General features: G+C 33.9%; 1 non-coding gene across 1 annotated transcript; it reads left to right on the top strand.

Annotated features, from left to right (window-relative positions):
• The first annotated feature begins 4670 nt into the window (after positions 1 to 4670).
• Positions 4671 to 4776, top strand: LOC119624946 (U6 spliceosomal RNA). Its single transcript, XR_005241107.1, has one exon. It is a non-coding gene; the product is annotated as a U6 spliceosomal RNA (small nuclear RNA).
• The last annotated feature ends 16002 nt before the right edge of the window (positions 4777 to 20778 follow it).

The following is a 20778-nucleotide window of genomic DNA, read 5'->3' as shown; positions in this document are numbered from 1 at the left end:
ATTTTTATTTCCAAGTTTAAAGAAAAATGTTTTGAATACATTACTATTTCTGTAAGAAGGAATATGGCCAACACTTAGCAATTTCATGAATCATTGGGCTATGCTGTTGCACATCAGGGAATTTTTTAAGAGTATATCTAAAGCATTGCTATTGTAGCATTCTAGTCATGTTTATATGTCTGCAGGGAAACAGTGTATATTTTTATAAACAAAATTTCCTTAACATATCAAAAGAAAACAGAAAATTGCTTTAAAAAGAGCACAAAATGCAAAGTTAGCAAAAATTTTCTATACTGAAATAAGAACAGTTGTTGGAAATATTAATCTCATCTTTACCTAAGTACAAAATTTTGATATACTAGAAAAACAAACTCAAAATGCAGTGAAATCTTATTTCAATTAATATGATAACTATTCTGAGAGGTCTGCATCTCACAGGTAATTTAAGTGAATTATGATGTTAATTAATCTAGCAATCATAATTCAGTATACTGGTGAATGCTTAAACCCTATTTTTAAAATACAGCACAGAACTTGAATTGTTTTGTTGTTATTATTGTTAGTTGTTGATTTCTTACTCTCTCTAGGACTCAGGTAACTGGAAATGTACCCATACCATAATTTTTTCCTATTTGTAAACTCTACGCACATAACATTTTGCATATCAAAGTTAAACTATTGCCATGTAAAAATCTAATAAAACACAGCATTAATTAAAACTTTAACTTTCTAATTTCCATCCCATAATTTAATCATCAGCCCATGTTATATTTCCTCTCATTGATTCATGTCTCACTCAGCTACTAATCTATTAATTAAACAAACATTTGCTGAAATCAAATATGGTAGCATTAGACTTAGAGAAGAGAATAAGACAGCAGAGCCTTTGGACCTTATGAACCTATAGTTTATTGGATAAAATAGACATTTAATAATTTCAAGCATGATCAATGATAAAAAACTGGGAAACACAAGGTTCTGGAGAAGTATAAAGCTAGCCTGGGTTTCACACACAAGAAGAAACATGGAAACAATCAAATAGAAACGTGGACATTGTCTGTCCAACCAATCCTTGACCTTACTTTTCAAACATCGCTTCTCAAATAGTTGACTGGGAAAAACTCTTGTATAATTTCGGAGAATTCTGGTATTCTGTATACTTGGCCTGTGTAGATTAATAACTTAAGCTCATAAAGTAAAAATTATCCTCCTTTATATATAATTACAGCATATTTATTTCAGTCTGATAATGAAACTTTACCCACCGTTGTCCAAACATCTTGAATCTAGAAATAGCTATGGATCTCCAAACAAATCATTTCTAATTTTCATGTGGTAAATGTAATGACAACTTGAGAACTAGCTCCTACATAAATAATGTCAGAAGATATATCAGTGTTTCTAATTTATACTCTTCTTTTTCATTTGGCAGATAAACATTTTCAATGGAGATGATGAAATCAGTGCAGACAAGGCTGCTTTCATTTAGAAACTTGAATGAAAAACATACTTCTTAACTAGTGGATTGGCAAACAGACTCAAAGATTTTAAATAATCTGGCTGTTGTCTGACTGATTTAAATATGTGAAAGTATTGAATTTAGAAGGCTTACTTTTAAACTTTTTTAAAACAGGAAATTATTGTATGAGAAGGCTTGATAGCCTTCCTTTAATCAATATCAAGAGATATAAAACTTTGTTCCACGTCACAAGAAAATTTTTCATGTGACCCTTGCTATATGACTAGAATTGTATGAAACTCTTCCACATTTTAATGAACCAATGTGGATAGCAAGATCTGTGTATAACACATTATATAAGAAATCATTTTGAAATGTATGCAAAGAAGAACTCAGTTTACCAAATCACAGTCCTGCTGGTTTTCTGGTTTATTTACTAAAAATAAATTTTTAAGGTGTTGCAAAAAATTAAATAAGCAAATTCAGATGGATTTTTAATTTATTTCAAACAATAGAGAGCTCAGTTCTTTTACCTATCATATGTTTCTAGTTATTACCTGTCTGTATAGTAAGACTTATATATGAGATAACTTAAATCTTTGTAAATTAGAAAAATATATAAGCACATATGCATATATGTTATGTGTGTGTATATATATATAATATTATTTGTTATATATAATATTCGGGATAGTCACAAAGATCAAAACTTATGTATGTAATAAAAAATACAAATTAATTTATTGATAGTATCAAATAATGTTAGAACTGTTAATGGCAGATAGAAAAATGTAGTCTGAAATTGCTAGTTAGAAACAAACCAAGAGAAGGCATGACATGCCAAAGATGATGTGAGGAAGATATATAAATTGGGACTAGAACGTAGGCCATGTTATCCATCCATCCATCCATCCATCCATCCATCCATCCATCCATCCTTCCAATCCATAGCCATTCATTTATTGAGAGTCTGCTATGTGTTGAGCATTTTTTATGGAACTTAAAGAAATGAAAATGCATGTATATTACAGTTCCCAGTCCCTTGCTTTACATGCTATTTTTTAGGAATACCTACTCAAATAGGTATCCCTATTTCAACGCTTTGCCTTCTTCAGAAAAACATTAAAATATATTAGAGAGTAAATGGGAAAACCAGGAAGTTTGGAAGATTAGTTTGGGAAATCTATCAAGAAATAGAACAAAAAGTCAAATAGAAAAAAGAGAAAATTGAAAACCCCATGCAAGATATGCAATATCTGCATAATACAATTTTCAGAAAGATGGAGCAGAGAAAAGGTAGAGGGAGAAATCATGAAAATAGTTTTCTCAGGACAAAGGACATAAATTTCTTTACCTAAAGGGCCCACCAAGCACACAAGATAATGGATTAAATTAAACATAACATGGTAAAGTTAAGAATACCACTTAGGAGCAAAGATATGGTTCTGATTGTTCACAAAAAAAGAGGGAAATAAATAATAAACATGTATTGAGAATTATAATTAGAATTTTGAACATCAACACTGGAACCTAGATTGATGAATTCATATGTTCAACATTTCCAAGGAAAATGAGATCTAACCTAGAATTCTATATCTGTGCAAACTTAATAAAGATATTGGAGAGATAAAGGATCTTAAATATTTTGCCTTTCACATGCCATTTCCCAGGAAGCAACTGTAATATATTCTTCACAAATATGAAGTATAAAACCAAAAATAAGAAACATGTGGGACAAAGAAAGTGAGAGAGTCAACCCTGAGAAAGGTTAAGGGAACCCCCCAGGTGCTATTAAAGGTAGAAAGCAACCTGAGGGTTGTGCCCCAAGCACAGAGAGACCCAGCCCAGATTTCAACAAGTTCATGAATGTGTCAATCCATATAGTTTAAAACCTCACCACATAACATCCTTTCCCCTGGATGAGCAGATCAGCACAGTAAAAGTGAATGGATCTCACTTTAATTGATGAGATGTAAAGACGGTACCGTTTGGATGAGACCATGAGGAGACAATAAAGGTCACACTAAAGCTGGCTTCTACCTTTTGAGTCTCATTTTAGCAAGAGACTTCGGATTCCTGCAGAGTACAATTCAGAAAAAAACTGCAAATTTACTCTAATCAAAGAAAGCAGCCTCTATATGACACATGCTCATATATGCCTAAACTACCCTGGAAACATAAAAAGCTGGTAGCGGTGACTGATGCTAGGAAAGGGAATTGGGTGTCTAAAGCAAAAAGAATGTAAGAGAATTACTTTTAATTCACCAGTTACTTTTGAATTTTATTCCAAAGGCATGTATTATCCAGACAAATGATGAAAATAAAAAGATGGAAATAAAATGCACCACCCCCCAGAGTGTTTAGTCTTCTTAAATGTCTATTTGAGGTATTCAGAAGCTCATCAGCTCCACAAAGACTCTTCAGAAATGGAGTGATGCTAGTCCAGTGTGTCTGAGCCTAAACATCCCCTGAAGCCAGAACAGGCACCTATGCCTTATTTATTTATCAGCAGAAAATGAGTTCAGAAGAAGAGGCCAAAACATACCTAAATGTAATAAAGAACAACAACAACTACAAAAGGTAAAGAAAAAAAAAATTGCTTAACAAAATTAATTGGAATGAACGAAGAGGATGGTGGTAGAAGAAACTATGTGTGCACTTAAACCATTTAAAATGCTGGAATAATTTACATGCATATAAATTTCAAAATATGTATGAATTTTAAGACAGTGGAATAGATTTAATTTTCACAGGAAACACAAAGCTCTGCTAATAGGTTTCATTTTTGAAAGTGCTTATGTTTTTGTTTAGGAATTAATGCAAAATTCACCACCTTTTTATTTTCCTTATGCTAAAAAAGGATAGGGGATCTTTTTTAACTAAAGAAAACCAGCAAAAATGTGACAACTTGTAATTAAGCTTAATCGTACATATCAGCAAAAAGTCATGACTCATGGTTCATCTATTTATCTTGATACCTTAGGGCTTATCTATTTATCTTGCTCGTCATCTTGCTCCATGATGATGTTCATCTATGACTTGAGGTTTATTTATCTTGCTGCGACATTGTAACATTGAAGTTGCAACATCAATATTAATATTGTCCAAGTGTGCTCTTGAAATGGCCCCTAAACAAATAGCAAGTCTGTATCTATAACTTCATCCTCTATAATGTTTCAAATTTTATACTATATAAGAGTAGATATTAAATGCTCTTGTCCACAGAATATATTTCTAAAATTAGAATGACATAGAGAAGATTAAAATAGTGTTTACACCAGGATGCCGTGAAAATTTGTAAAGTCTTCAATATTTTTATATAAAAATTAGGAGAATTTCTTGCTAGCAAACCAGTTCCACAAGGACTACTAAAGAGGTTTCTTTAGATGTAAATAAAAGGACACGACCTAATAAACTGAATACATATAAAGAAATGAAGAGCACTGTTGAAGGTAACTATATAGGTAAAAGTTAAAAACAATATAAATGTACTTTTTGTTTGTGATACTTTTTTCTCCTCTCTGATTTAAAAGACAAGTCTATAAAATGTTTGTAATACTTTTTTCTCTTCTCTGATTTAAAAACAAATTTATAAAGCAGTAATTATAAATCTGTGTTTTTGAGTATATGATGTATATAGATGTAGTTTTTATGACAATACAAGCACCAAGGCAGCTGATAGAATAAAACTTCTTAGAAGTGAGTTTTTTTAAATATCATTGATATCAGGTTGGAATCAATAATAATTAGTGTGAGTTAAGATGTTAATTTTAATCCTTATCTCAGAAATATAGTTAATGGATAAGAATTTAGAAGTGGATACTAGAAAATAACTATTTTACAACAAAGAAAGCAGAGATAGAGGAAGAGGAATAAAAAAAGATACAAGCCATATAGAAAATAGCAAAATGTCAGACATAAATTCTAAATGATTAATAATACATTTACTGTAATAGGATTAAACATTTCAATCTAAAGGCAGAAATTTTAAAATGGATTTAAGAATATACAAACATGCTTTCTACAGTGATACACTTTAGATTCTAGGACACATGTAGAATACAAAAGGGTGGAAATAGATATGCCATTAGAACAGTTAAAATAAAATGGAAGTGGCTAAGCAAATATCAGACAAAATATACTTTAAGATGAAATTAGAGGCAAATTTTAATAATGGTGAAATGATTGACCCAACAAGAATATTTAAGAATTATAAACATATATGCCTCTAACAACAGAACCTCAAAATACTTGAAGAAAAAATGGACATGATTGAAAGGAAAAATTAACAGGTCTTCAATAGTAGCTGAATATTTCAGTACTTCACTTTCAATAACAGAACAACTAGACAAAAATTGCAAAAGAAAATGAAGGACTTGAACAATACTATAAACCAACTAGACCTAACAGACATCTATAGAACACTAACCAACAGCAGTAGAAAAAACACTCCTTTCAAATTTACATGAAACATTATCCAGGATAGAACAAATGCCAGGTCATATGATGAACTTTAATAAATGTAAAAGGATATAAGCAATATAAAGTATGCTCCCTGGCAACAATGAAATTAAATTAGAATTTATTAACAGAAAAAAAATTGTGAAACTCACAAAAATGTGGACACAGTTTACTCCTAAATAAACAATGGGTCACATCTGAAAATTCAAGTGGAATTAGTAATACTTTAAGATAAATGAAAATAAAAACATACCAAAACTCATGGGATACAATAAAGCAATATATATAGCTATAAGCATCTTTATTAAAATGAATATCTCAAATCAATAACACAATATTCTGCCCTAAGAAACTAAAAATGAAAAACCCAAAGCAATCGGAAAACAACTAATAACAATGACCAGAATGAAAACAAATTAAATAGAAAATAAAAAAGCAATAAAAAAATAAATGGAAGCCAAAGTTGGTTCTTTGAAAAAGTCAGCAAAATTAACAATAACATTGTATTCCTGGCTCCAGCCAGGAATATTAGACAAGAAAAATACAGGCCTTCAGATTGAAAATCCAGAAATAAAACTATTAACAGATAATATGATCTTGCATGTAGAAAATTCTAAATAATCCACAATCTATTAAAGTTTATGAACCTATTTGACAAGATTGCAAAATGTATTATATAAAAATCAATTATACTTCTATTCACTTGCAATGAACAATCTAAAATGTAGGAGAAAAAGTATATTTACAATAGCCTTAGAAAGAATAAAATAATTGGAAATAAACTGAACAAACGAAGTGCAAATTTTGTTTACTGGAAACTAAATAACATCAGAAGAAATTGAAGACCTGAATTAGTGAAAAAACAGCCTGCTGGTGTTCATGAATTGGAAGACAATGCTGTTTGGCTAGTAATACTTGCCAATTGATCTACAGATTCGATACAGTTCCTAATATAATACCAGTTGCCTTTGTTGCATGTATTGACAAGTTGATGTGAATGTTCGTATGGAAATGCAAGGAACCTGGAATAGTTAAAATATGTAATCTTAAAAATTAAGTCCAAATCTAGAGAAGTTACACTTCCCAATTTCAAAACTTACTACAAAGCAACAGTAATCAAAATAGTTTAATAGTGGTACAACAGTAGACACATATGTCGGTGGAATAGAATTCAGAGTCCATAGATAAACCAATACATCTATGATCAATTTGATTATCAGGAAGGTTGCCAATACAATTTAATGCAGGAAAGAATCATCTTTTCAACAAATGGTTCTGCAGTGACTGACAGCCACATGCAAAAGAATTTGATGCTTACCACCCATGTTCTACAAAAATTAATGTAAAATGGGTCACAGATCTAAATATAAGTATATATACACATATATATTGAAGAAAACATGGGCATAAGTCTTCATAACCTTGGGTTAAGCAACAGTTTCTTAAATATGACACCAAAAGAATAATCAACAATAGAAAAAATAGATAAATTGAACTTAATTACAATTCAAACTTTTTATGCTTCAAAGCGCACCATTAAGAAAGTGAAAAGACAATAGATAGGATGGGAGAAGATATCTGCAATTCATATACCATATATCTGATATCAATGAGTAGAATTAAGAATATAAAATAATTTGCATAATGCTACAATAAAAAGATAACCCAATTTAAAACTAAGCATCAGAATTTGAACAAGAATCTCTCCAAAAATATATGGTACAAATGGCTAATATGCACTTGAGAAGGTGTGTGACATTATTAGTCATTAGGAAAATAAACATCAAAACTACAATAATATACCACTTCACAAATTGTATTTGCAATCTTGTTTATAAGCTGATTCTAAAATTCTTATGAAATGGCTCTAATAAAAAAGATAAACAATAACAAGTGTTGGTGAGGAATGAGGACTGCAGAAAATGGAACCCTCATATACTGCATGCAAACACTTTGCAAAGCAGTTTGACAGTTACTCAAAAAATTAAGCAGACTTATATAACTCAAAAACTCCATTCTTAGGTATATACTAAGAGAACTGAAAACATATCTACATGAAATCTTGTACACAAATATTCTTAGAAACATTACTTATTATAGTCAGCAGGTGGAACCAAACCAAATTTCCATCAATGGATGAATGTATAAATGTGAGGTATATTCATACAAGAGAGTGTAATTCAGCCATGTAAAACATTCAAAGACAGATACATGCTATAACATGGATGAACCTTAAAAACCTTGGCTAAGTGAATAAAGCCAGACATGAAAAACCACATATGGTATAATTCAATTTATATAAAAGATCCAGAATAGGCAAATCCCTAGAGACATTGATTAGTTGTCGCACAGGATTGGGGAGAAAGAGGGTGTAGGGAGTGACTGGTAATGAGTCTGGGGTTTCTTTTTGTAGTGATGAGTGTACTCTGAAATTAGACTATGATGATCTTCACACAACTTTGTAAATATGCTAAAAGAATCACTGAATTGTATACTATAAACAAGTGAATTTTATTGTATGTGAAGTATGTCTCAATAAAGATAGTTAAATATTCCACCAATTAAAATTAGTGTATGATGATTAATTTCTCATTTTATGTAGTGATTATTGAATATAATATAAAATACACAGTTTTCTGTAGCAATGATGCTTTACAACAGTTACTATTTTGGTTTAAAACAGGAGTCGGAGTACTCTTTTAAAGAAGCATTTTCCAAACTGTGGGAGTCAGAATAGTTTATATCCATGAGGTTTAGACTTTATTATTTATTATGCCCAATTAAAATATAACTTTCTTAACACCTAAATTAAGGTAGATATTTTAAAATTATTTTCAGAGAGGATGTTTGTAGTTCAAATGATTTGGCTGTATTTCATTAGCATTATTACAAGATGTTCAACCATTGGCTGGGCTCCAGTAGCATCCTCAGTTCCTTTATTCTATTGGGATACTTATTGGAAAGCCACTGTTTCCTTATATTCCAAAGATAAATTAAGTAGAGAAATAAGTAATAAAAATTTTTAAAAATATCTTCTTTCACCTGTGGTCCCAGGTACTCAGGAGGCTGTGACAGGAGGATCACTTGAACCCAGGAGTTCGAGGCTGCAGTGAGCTATGATTGGGGCTCCTGTACTCCAGCCTGGGTGACAGAATGAGATCCTATCTCTAAAAATAAACAAACGCAAACATAAAAATATCTTCTTTATTCTCCATTGATGTTCTCTTCTCTTGCCAATTACTTTCTGGAAGTGATTTTATGTTTCTTGGACTGTTTATGTGTGTATCCACAGTAGAGCAGAGCGAACTGCCCCTTCTTGAATGCATTCATGCTTTTTCCATTTATAGAAATATTTTCCTGTGTCACTCAGAATTTATCCATTCTCCTAGACATGCATTTTTCCTGTGCATTTGAGCATTATAGGAAGATAAATTCTATTCTTGATAATGGTAGCCTGGTCATTGAGTCACAGAAAGCTATTAATCCTGCAATTTTTGATTGGTGAGTAAGTTCTGCGGAGGTAGAATTTTATGTTGTAAGTATAAGATTTTTTCCTAGACGCAAATTAGTTCGTCCTTGCAATAGAAATTGACCAGTGATGTGTGCTACTGACTTTTCATAACCAATGTATATATAATCCATTAAGTTATTACATATAATATTGGTCAGAAGAACATCCTGTAAAATTTGAACTCCCTTTTATTTTAATTGTATGGGGTGGAATCAACTTTTATTGCCCTCTAGTGGTGGAATCTGTAAACTGCATATTTAGATGTCTGGGACAGCGTATTTTTAAAGTGTGAAGTAGGTTGCTCAACTCCATGTGTAAAGCTAAAGAGTAGATGGGAAACATTCAGAGTTATTGAAACCGATTAATGGTGCCAATAATTTGATTGTAAAAGTTTTTAAAAATATAACACATTTATTGTTTTTTTTTGGTCACATAATTGTATTTCATGGGAAGGAAATTATTTCCTTTAGAATAAAAGAACAATAAAGATTTTCTTCATTTGGACCAAATATTTTTTTTTCTGAATATATAAACTTACATTGGGGTTTGACATCTCAAAAATATTTCAAAATATTTTACCATCCAAAAATATTTTTTAAATTTCAAGTTATAATTTAATGCTACCTAAAAATAGGTATATAGATTGATATATAGTCACTTACGTGTTGTATACTATAGTTTCAGACAATTCCCTCCTTCATATATTTTTCTTCCCTTTAACAAATATATATTGACTGTCTAGTACAAGTCAGGGAGTTCTATGTGAAATTGTAATGTTGGTAAAGCTTGATTTTGACTTTGCAGAAGGGATTGCAGCCTGTGTGGTGATACATTTTCCCCAAGTGTATGAAAGATGGTGGGTGGGAAGAGGCTAGGCTGGTCACTGTGGGACCCAAATTTTCTTTGCCAACTGCCAACTTTCAGTATTAGAAAAATATTTCCTTTGTTAGAAAGGGTTTTGAGTTGATAAAATGCAAGTATTTCTATTAAAATGCAAGTATTTTTGATTTTTGAAGTGTGTGAAATATAGGGCATTATGTGTTCTGAGTTGGTGTGAGTTGAATTTCATTGGTGCAAACTGGAGTCTCCCTGGTGCGTGTGTGTGTTTGTGTGTGTGTATGTGTGTGTCTGGGCATGTGAAGGCATGACTGTGTGTGTGTAAATCTATTGAGGATACAAAAAAGACCCTGGATGGAAACAGCAGTGCTATAGAGAAGTGGGGAAGAGTATAAAAGACAAACTTAACCTACTTAGTTTCTCCTTGCCTAGGGGTAGTCTTATTTTCTAGCATTTTTTCATGATCTATTTACTAAATGTCCAGTGTCCCTAGGTGCCTCTGTGAGTACTACAAACCTCTCAGTAGCCCATGTGTGGAAGGTGGAACCTTGACATTTTGCCCATCCAGGTTTCCTTCCTCTGAGAGTTTTTCTCTGAGCTATGTGATGGGTAGATTTCTGGTGAAAATCTGTACTCACTGTTAACAAGAAATGACTGACTTAATGATTCAAACAAATAAAGAATATCTTGACTCAAGTGTGAGGCACCTCTAGGCTTCATGTAACAGAGATACTTTAAGACAGGAAGATCTTTCAGTATCCGCTAAGATCATAGTACAATACTATTGAGTAATTTGAAGTCTAGCCTTGTTCAAATGTGGGAAGATATATCTTGGGTTGTATCATTGTGTGCTTATCCCCTTACACACATATCAAATCGCTTAAAGTTTAAAAACGTAATACTAGAAAAAAGTCTGTGTTTAAGGTATGCATATTATTATCTTTATTTCCCCCTGGCACATAGTATAGGTATACCTTAGAGATACTGTGGGTTTGGTTCCAGACCATGACAATAAAACAAATATCGCAATAAAACAAGGCACACATTTTTTTTTTTTTTTTTTTTTGGTTTCCCAGTGCCTATAAAAGTTATATTTGAAGGGGTGTGGCGGCTCATGCCTGTAATCCCAGCACTTTGGGAGGCCTAGGCAGGTGAATCACAAGGTCAAGAGAACAAGACAATCCTGAACAACATGGTGAAACCCTGTCTCTACTAAAAATACAAAAATTAGCTGGGTGTGATGGTATGCCTGTAGTCCCAGCTACTCGGGAGGCTGAGGCAGGAGAATCGCTTGAACCCAGAGGTGGAGGTTGCAGTGAACCAAGATCATGCCACTGCACTCCAACCTGACAACAGAGTGAGACTCCATCTCAAAATAAAATTATATTTATACTATACTGTTGTCTATTAAGTTTGCAATAGCATTATGTCTAAAAAAAAAAAAAACCTTAATTAAAATATTGCTAAAAGACACAACACTCACTGAGTAGTAATCGTCTTGCTGGTGGAAGATCTTGCCTTAGTACTGATGGCTACTGACTGATCAGGGTATTGACTATAGTGATTTCTTAAAATATACCAACAATAAAGTTTGCCACATTGATTGACTCTTTGTTTCACAAATTATTGTCGTATAGCATGCAATGACATTTAATAACATTTTACCTAGGTTAGAATTTTCTTCAAAATTGGAAGCAATCCTCTCAAACTCTGCTGCTGCTTTATCAACTAAGTGTGTGGAATATACTTAAATTATTTGTTCTTATTTTGACAATGTTCATAGCATCTTCATAGGAGGAAATTCTATCTTAACAAACCACTTTCTTTGCTCATGTGTAACAAGAAACTCTTCATCCATTCAAGTTTGATCATAAAATTGCAGCAATTCAGTTACATCTTCGGGCTCCACTTTGGATTCTAGTTCTCTTGCTATTTCTTCCACATCTGCAGCTACCTTCTTCACTGCAGTCTTAAATGCCTCAGTCATCATGAGGGTTGAAATCAACTTCCAAAATCTATTTAATGTTGATGTTTTAAACTCTTCTCATGAAACACAAATGTCTAGAATTGTGAGTCTTTTTCAGAAGTTTTCAAATTTATTTTGCCTAGATCAATCAGAGAAATCACTATCTATGGCAGCTGTAGTGTTAGAAAATGTATTTCTTAAATAATAAGACTTGAAAGTGGAAATTATTCCTTGATTCATAAGCTGCAGAATGAATGTTGTGTTAACATAAAAACAACATTACTCTTTGTGTACATCTCTATCAGAGCTCTTGGATTACTCAGCACATTGTCAGTGAGCAGTGTCTTTTGAAAGTAATCCTTTTCTTCTGATCAGTAGGTCAACAGTGGGCTTAAAATATTTGGAAATCTGTGTTGTAAACAGATGCATTGCTGTCTAGGCTTTATTATTCCATTTATAGAGCATAGGCAGAGTAGATTAGATTTAGTATAATTCTTAAGAGGCCTAGGATTTTTTAAATGGTAAATGAACGTTTGGCTTTAGTTTAAAGTCATCAGCTGCATAAGCCTCTAACAAAAAAGTCAACCTATCCTTTGAAACTTTGAGACCAGGCCTTGACTTTTCCTCTGGCTAAAACAGTTCTAGATGGCCTCTCCTTCCATTGTAAAACTGTTAAGTCTACATTGAAAATCTGTTGTTTAGTGTAGCCAATTTCATTAATGATTTTAGCTGGATCTTCTGGATAGCTTTCTGTAGTGTCTATATCAACACTTGAGGCTTTACTTTATACTTTTTATGTTATAGAGATGGCTCCTTTCCTTACACCTCAAGAACCAGCCTCTGCTAACATGAAACTTTTCTTCTGCTGCATTTTTTAAAATTCTCTCAGTGTTTATAGAATTTAAGAGAGTTTAGTACTTGCTCTGGATTAGGCTTTAGCTTAAGGGAATGTTGTGGCTGGTTTGATTTTTCCACCTAGACCACTAAAAATTTCTCTATATCAGAAATAAGACTGTTTCACTTTATCGTCATTCGTGTGTTCACTGGATTAGTTCTTTTAATCTCCTTCAAGAACTTTTACTTTATATTCACAAATAACTTGGGTATTTGGTTAAAAGTTGCCTAGTTTTGGGTCTGTCTTGGCTTTTGGCATGCCTTCCTCACTAAACCTAATCATTCCAGGCTTTTGATTTAAAGAGAGAGATGTGCAACTCTTCCTTTCATTTAGACACTCAGAGAACACTGTGGAGTTATCAATTGTCCTAATTTCAATATTGTTGTGTCTCAGGGAATAGAGAAGCCTGAGGAGAGGGAGAGAAATAAGGGAATGACTGGTTAGTGGAGCAGTCAGAATACATATGACACTTGTCAATTAACTTCACTGTCCTATATGGGCATGATTCATGGTGCCCCTTTCATTACAATAGTAACATCAAAGATCACTGTTCACAGATCACCATAAGAGATATAACGATAATGAAAAAGTTTGAAATATTACAAAAATTGCCAAAATGTCACACAGAGACACATGTGCACATGCTGTTGGGAAAATTACATCAGTGAATTTGCCCAAGGCAGGGTTGTCACACACCTTCAATTTGTAAAGAACACAATTATCTATGAAGCACAATTAACACAGTTTGGCTGTGTCTCCACCCAAATCTCATCTTGGACTGTAGCTTCCCACAATTCCCACATGTCATGGGAGGAACCCAGTGGGAGGTAATTGAATCATGAGGGCAGGTCTCTTCCCTGCTGTTCTCATAATAGTAAATAAATATCAGGAGATCTGATGGTTTTATAAAGAGGAGTTCCCCTGCACAAGCACTCTCTTCTTTGCCACCATGTAGTATGTGACTTGTTCCTCCTTGCCTTCTGCCATGATTGTGAGGCCTTCCATCTCTGTGGAACTGAGTCAATTAAACCTATTTTCTCTATGATTTACCCAGTTTTGGGTATGTCTTTATCAGCAGTATGGGAACAGATGAATACAACAATAAAGTGTGGCACAATAAAGGAAAGCTCAATAAAAAGAGGTCTGTTTGTATTTGTTAAATATTCTCTTCATAAATAATAAAAATTTAAAAGGTATTTTATTTACCAGAGTACCTCAAATTTTTACCTTTTGCTTTAGTATAGGGATTGATAATGAACAACTCAGAAACTATTGTCCCATGTTAATTTTTCTGATTTGAGAATTGCTGAGAGTAGGATTTAGATGGAAAAAGTCCCTAAGAGAACTGTAAGTAGAGTAAGGGCATTTATGTTATTCTTCCTCATAGTTTCATTTGTTGGTTTTCAGCGTCTAACTTTGAAAAGCTGCCTGAGGCTGCTGAGAATCTACCACAAGGATCACACACAGCTTTACTGGTTCCAGCCTCATCCAAAGATGGAGCAGAAGCCAGGATAGCTGTTCAGGCTCACTCCTGGTCTTTGGCATATTCAGTGCAGCGACTTTTCTCCACCAGTCTCACCCTTTGATTCTTTATGATAATGAAAACTCAGTCAGGTCCTGCAAATGGCCAAAGTAACAATTCAAAATCTAAATATTTTTACCATGGAGAGAAATCTCTGCTGCTGGTGATAGATCCCAGCAGTAGATTAGATTGGGCTATACCCCACAGGTAGAAAGCCCACCATTTAGGGAGGAGCCGCTTTGAATATGAATCAAATAATTAGAAAATTGACTCCTAGATCACTAGGCAAGAGTCCACTCATCTATCTTTGGCATCCCACCATAGAGATGAATGGGGAGAGAGTAGAAAAGGCTTAAAGAAGTAATAAAATTATGCATGTAAGATTGCATTCATATACATATTTCATAATTATGAAATTTAATTTTCACAGTTATTTCATATGACAGACAGCTTAAGCTGAAACCCCTTTTAACAAAACTCATGAAGAAAGTAACAATTTTGTAAGCCAACTTGTTTATATTCTGTGAGTGACTTGGCTGCAAGAGTAGACTAAACTGTCCTTTTAACCACACTGTTTGCACTCTTACAGATCTGGGAGTTGCCATCTCTGAAACCAGAAAAGGGAGTTAGGGAAGTTGAAAGAGACAAAGGATCTAAATGTGGTATCTTTGCAAAATCTCAAAGGTCAGGTGGCAGGTGCATTTCCAGTGGCTTTAAGGAGGGCAGATAAGGTGTAGTTTAATGGTCTACCTGGAAATTCAAATTCTAGTCTGTGCAGTGTGAAGACTTTTCCACATTGGGTAAATCACTGATGAGTCATTCACCAGCACGTAGTCAGTGGCTTTCCAATTTTGATTTTATTTTGTACTCCTAGCAAGGTAATACTTATGAAGGATTTTACAATTGCTAGATTCAATTTTGGGTCAAGGCTTTGATTTTTGTACTGATACCAAATACCAAACCTTGGAAAACAGAGGAAGAAGAAATTGGTGAATTTTTACTCAATTCAAGAATTCCCCATTTTTTTCAATTAGTATAATAGTTCTGATTGTTTTGTAAGAAAAAATAGAAAATGATTATGAGCCTGAATGAATACTTTGTATCTTATCTATTGCATTAAAACTAAAAGACGAGCTAAACATTTTAGGTATTAAAATATACATTTTTGAATGAAATTTATTGTAACACTTCCCTTAATTATAAATTTAAATGGAACCCAGCCCACAAGTATTTGTTTATAATCAATAGATTGGGCAATAGCTTTTGGGATAATTAATTTTATAGTCTGAGATTTCTAATGCTACCTTCATTTTCTACCTTCACTTTTCTAATGTGTCATTATTAATTTATATATAATAGATTTGTTTCTGTAATTTCTTTATGGTCAATAATATATGGAACAACACTAATTTTGAAAGCAACTGTGTGGAAATGGGGAGATAACAGTGAATTTATGTGAATAATACTGGTTTCTTATCTTAAAGTAGCTTTTGATCTCATTGGAAAGATGTGCCATATACAATAATCTCAGGAATAAATTAAATAAATGGGTCTGAAAGCAGAGATTCCTGAAAATGGGTAGAGAATGGAGGATATGAGTTACAAAAATCCTATGTTGAATCCTGGCACTAATGACTTGGAGGACTCATTATACTTTTTTCATGACAGTGTTGTCAATGCAAACACAATGGGAGAATACACAATAATTGCCAAAATAGATTGTATCAGTCTCACACTGCTAATAAAGATATACCTGAGACCTAGTAATTTATAAAGGAAAGAGGTTTAATTGACTAATTGTTCCACATCACTGGGAAGGTCTCACAATCATGGCAGGAGGAGAATGAGGAGTAAAATTACATCGTACGTGGTAGCAGGCAAGAGAGTGTGTGCAGGGGAACTCCCTTTATAAAACTATCAGATCTTCTGATATATTAAGATCAGCATGGGATCTTCATATCTCATATATATGAGAACAGCATGGGAAAGACCCGCCCCCATGATTCAATTACCTCCCACTGGGTCCCTCCCATAACACATGGGAATTATGGGAGCTACATTCAAAATGAGATTTGGGTAGGGACAAAGCCAAACTGTATCATTCCACTGCTGGCCGCTCCCAAATCTCATGTCCTTACATTTCAAAATGAATCATGCCTTCCCACAGTCCCCCAAAGTCAAACTCATTTCAACATTAACTCAAAATTTACAATCCAAAGTCTCATCGGAGACAAAGCAAGTCTCGTCTGCCTATGAGCCTGTAAAATCAAAAGCAAGTAAATTACTTCCTAGATACAATGGGGGAGTGGAGGGAAATACAGCCATTCCAAATGGGAGAAATTCACCAAAATAAAGGAGCTACAGGCCTTATGCAAGTCCAAAGTCCAGTGAGGAAGTAAAATCTTAAAGCTCAAAAATGATCTTCTTTGACTCCATGTCTCACATGCAGGTCACCTTGTTGCAAGAGGCGGGGTTGTATGGCCTTAGGCAACTCTGCCTCTGTGGCTTTGCAGGGTACAGCTCCTCTCCTGGCTGCTTTCATGGACTAGTGTTGAGTGTTGGCAGCTTTTCCGGGTGCCCAATGTAAGCTGTCAGTGGATCTACCACTCTGGGGTCTGCAGGACTGTGGCCCTCATCTCACAGCTCCACTAGACAGTGCTCCAGTGGGGACTCTGAGGGATTTGTACACCACATTTACCTTCTGCACTGCCCTAGCAGAGGCTCTCTATGAGGGCTCCACCCCTGCAGCCCACCTCTGCCTGGACATCCAGGCATTCTCATATAACCTCTGAGATACATCTTAGGCAGAGGTTCCCAAACCTCAATTCATGACCTCTGTGAACCTGCAGGCTCAACACCATGTTGAAGCTTCCAAGGTGTAGGGCTTGCACCTTTTGAAGCCATGGCCTGAGCTGTGCCTTGGCCCCTTTTAGCCATGGCTGGAGCAACTTGGAAGCAACCAAGTCCCTAAGCTACACAGAGATCCTGGATCCAGCTTAGGAGACCATTTTTTCCTCCTAGGCCTCTGAGCCTTTGATGGGAGGGGCTGCTGACAAGGTCTCTGACAAGCCCTGGAGACAGTTTCCCCATTGCCTTGATGGGGAAATTCAGCTCCTTGTTATGTATGCAAATTTCTGCCGTAGGTTGAATTTGTCCCCAGAAAATGGGTTTTTATTTTCTATTGCATCATCATGCTGCAAATTTTCCAAACTTTCATAGTCTGCTTCCCTTTTTAACATAAGTTCCAATTCCAAACCATATCTTTGGAAGTACGTACAACCGAATGCTTTTAACAGTACCCAGATCACTGCTTGAAAGCTTTGCTGCTTAGAAATTTCTTCTACCAGATACTCTAAATGACACCTCACAAGTTCAAAGTTGCACAGATCTCTACGGCAGGGGCAAAATGCTGCCAGTCTCTTTGTTAAAGCATAAAAAGAGGGACCTTTGCTCCAGTTCCCAGGAAGTTTCTCTTCTCCATCTGAGATCACCTTAGTCTGGACTTCATTTTCCATATCACCATTAGCATTTTGGTCAAATCCATTCAACAAATCTCTAGAAAGTTCCAAACTTTCCCACATTTTCCTGTCTTCTGAACCCTCCAAACTGTTCCATCATCTGCCTGTTACACAGTTCCAAAGTTGCTTCCACATTTTCGGGTATCTTTACAGCAGCACCTGTTCTCATGCTGCTAATAAAGATATACCCACGATTGGGTAATTTTTAAAGAAATAGGGTTTAATTGACTCCCAGTTCCACACAACTTGGGAAGCCTCACAATCATGGTGGCAGGCAAATAAGGAGCAAAGTCACATCTTACATATGGCTGGCAAGATAGAGTGTGCAAGGGAACTCCCCTTTATAAAAGCATCAGATCTCATGAGATGTATTCACTATCATGAGAAAGCACAGGAAAGAACTGCTTCCATGATTCAATTGCCTCCCATTGGGTCCCTCTCATGACATGTGGGAATTATGGGAGCTACAATTCAAGATGAGATTTGGGTGAGGAAACAGCCAAACCACATCATAGATTTAACTTAATTTCAGCATAGATGGTTATTTCTAGGCTTTGAATATCTGATAATTTAAATGTTGACTAAACAGTAAATTTATTTTAATACTAAAAGTGAAAAAAAGTCTTAGTAAAAGTCTATACTGGTTTTCAGAAAAAAAGCATATATTTTTGTATTAGATTGATATTACTCCATTTGCCCCAGACCAAGCATAGGCCATCACTCTTTGTTGTCTTCTTCTAGGTAAGGTTTAAAATCCTTTTTATTGTTCTTGTCTATTTTACCATTACAGACCTCCGGTCAGTCTGGGTTACAGAGTTCTAGACTTAGGGATGTGAGACAGAAATATAATTAGAATTATTGGCTAGAAAAGAAGACTTCTAGCTTAAGAAAGACTTTATTCTTTCATAGAGCTCAGAAGAACAAATTTCAAATCTATCTGTATTAAAAAAAAAGTTTTAGTATGGAAATTTCCAAATATCTACAGAATTAGAAAGAAGTAGAAATGTTCATCAATCAGTCTCCTTAATATCAATTACTGACCAAATGACAAATTTATTTTCTTTATACCCTATGTTACCATCACCATAAGCCCAGAAATTTTGAAGCATATTCCAAACTTGTTTTTCCCAGTAAAAGTTTTAGTATGTATATTTCTATATTATTAAGAAATCATTTTTTAAAAACATAGCCACAATGTCAATATCGCACACCCCGAAATAACAATAATTCTTTAAAATCAATACATATTCAGTCATTTCACATTTTCTTGATGGTCTTATAAATGTACTTTAATTTAACCATTTTAATACAAGTTCAAATACAATATCTTTTAAACTATAAAATTAAAAAAATTCCATCTGTTTTTATTTTTTTTGCAATTTTTTATTTGTTGAATCCAAAACAGTTATCCTGTAGAATCCTGGTTGGATTATGCTGATTGCTTCTCCTTCATGCTTGTATATTTACCATGTTCTTTTGACCTATATATGCTGTCATTTGGTCAAAAAATCTGTAGGGTTGACCAGATTCAGGTTTGGTTTTTTTGGCATCACTTTGCAGGTGATGTTGATTAATTTCAAAGGAGTTTTCGAGCATCTGGTTGTCTGATTGTGATGTCACAGCCATTAATGATCAATGCCTAGATCCTTAACCTATTAAAGAATGCCAAGAGATATTCTACTAATCGTATTACTCTTCTTCCTTTATTAGCTAGAATGTTGTTCTTAAGTATTTGGCTTCTCTGAGTTTCAGTGCAAATAGGAAAGGCTGGGTGATTGCTTCTTTTAAAAGAAAAGAATGCTTTAGAAAAAAAGATTTTTCAGTTTACACACACAAAAAGAGACTTTAAAGCTTTTCCCAGAGATGATCAATTGTTTCATTTCTTTTATTTTTTTAATGAGGTTATTATAATTATCAGTGCTGAAACTGTCTCATCTTAGAAACTTAGATTCTATACAGGTGGCCCCTGAGTCCTTTTAAGACGTTCACAGTAGATTTTGGTTGTCCTCTAAGCTTTCTGGGAGCATCTTGTCCATTTCATATTCTGGATTTAAAATGAGCTATTTCTCCAAGGAGACATCATCCATTGTGTTTATTCAAACTTGGGTTCCTTTTGGTTTAACCTTCATTCAAGAAGTGATTTTTTTAAAAAACAGATTATTTACTGAGTTCTTTCAACTTTCTTTTTAAATCTTCCTGTTCTTCAATCATTTATTTCTGAATTTTTCTAATTCTGTTTTATTATTTTTTAAATTTTTAATTGACACATAACAATTGTACTTATTTATGATGTACAATGTGATATTTTGATGTTTGTACACATTGCATGATGAGCAAATCAGGGTAATTAGATATCCATCACTTCAGAAATTTACTAAATCTTTGTGGTGGGAACATTCAAAATCCTTTCTTCTAGCTATTTTGAGATATACAGTATCATACTGTAAACTACAGTCACTCTACTATACAATAGAACACCAGATATTACTCTTTTTGGTAATTGTAACTGTACTCTTTGACCAACCTCTCCTTATGCCCTCTCTACATTCTTTTCCTAGTCTCTGGTAACTTATATTCTCTACTTTTATGAGATCAAATGTTTTTAGATT

The sequence above is a fragment of the Chlorocebus sabaeus genome, chromosome 8, assembly GCF_047675955.1.
Source record: "Chlorocebus sabaeus isolate Y175 chromosome 8, mChlSab1.0.hap1, whole genome shotgun sequence".
Taxonomy (NCBI): Eukaryota; Metazoa; Chordata; class Mammalia; order Primates; family Cercopithecidae; genus Chlorocebus; species Chlorocebus sabaeus.
The sequence above is the reverse complement of the archived record's forward strand: the minus strand, read 5'-3'. Positions and strand labels throughout refer to the sequence as shown.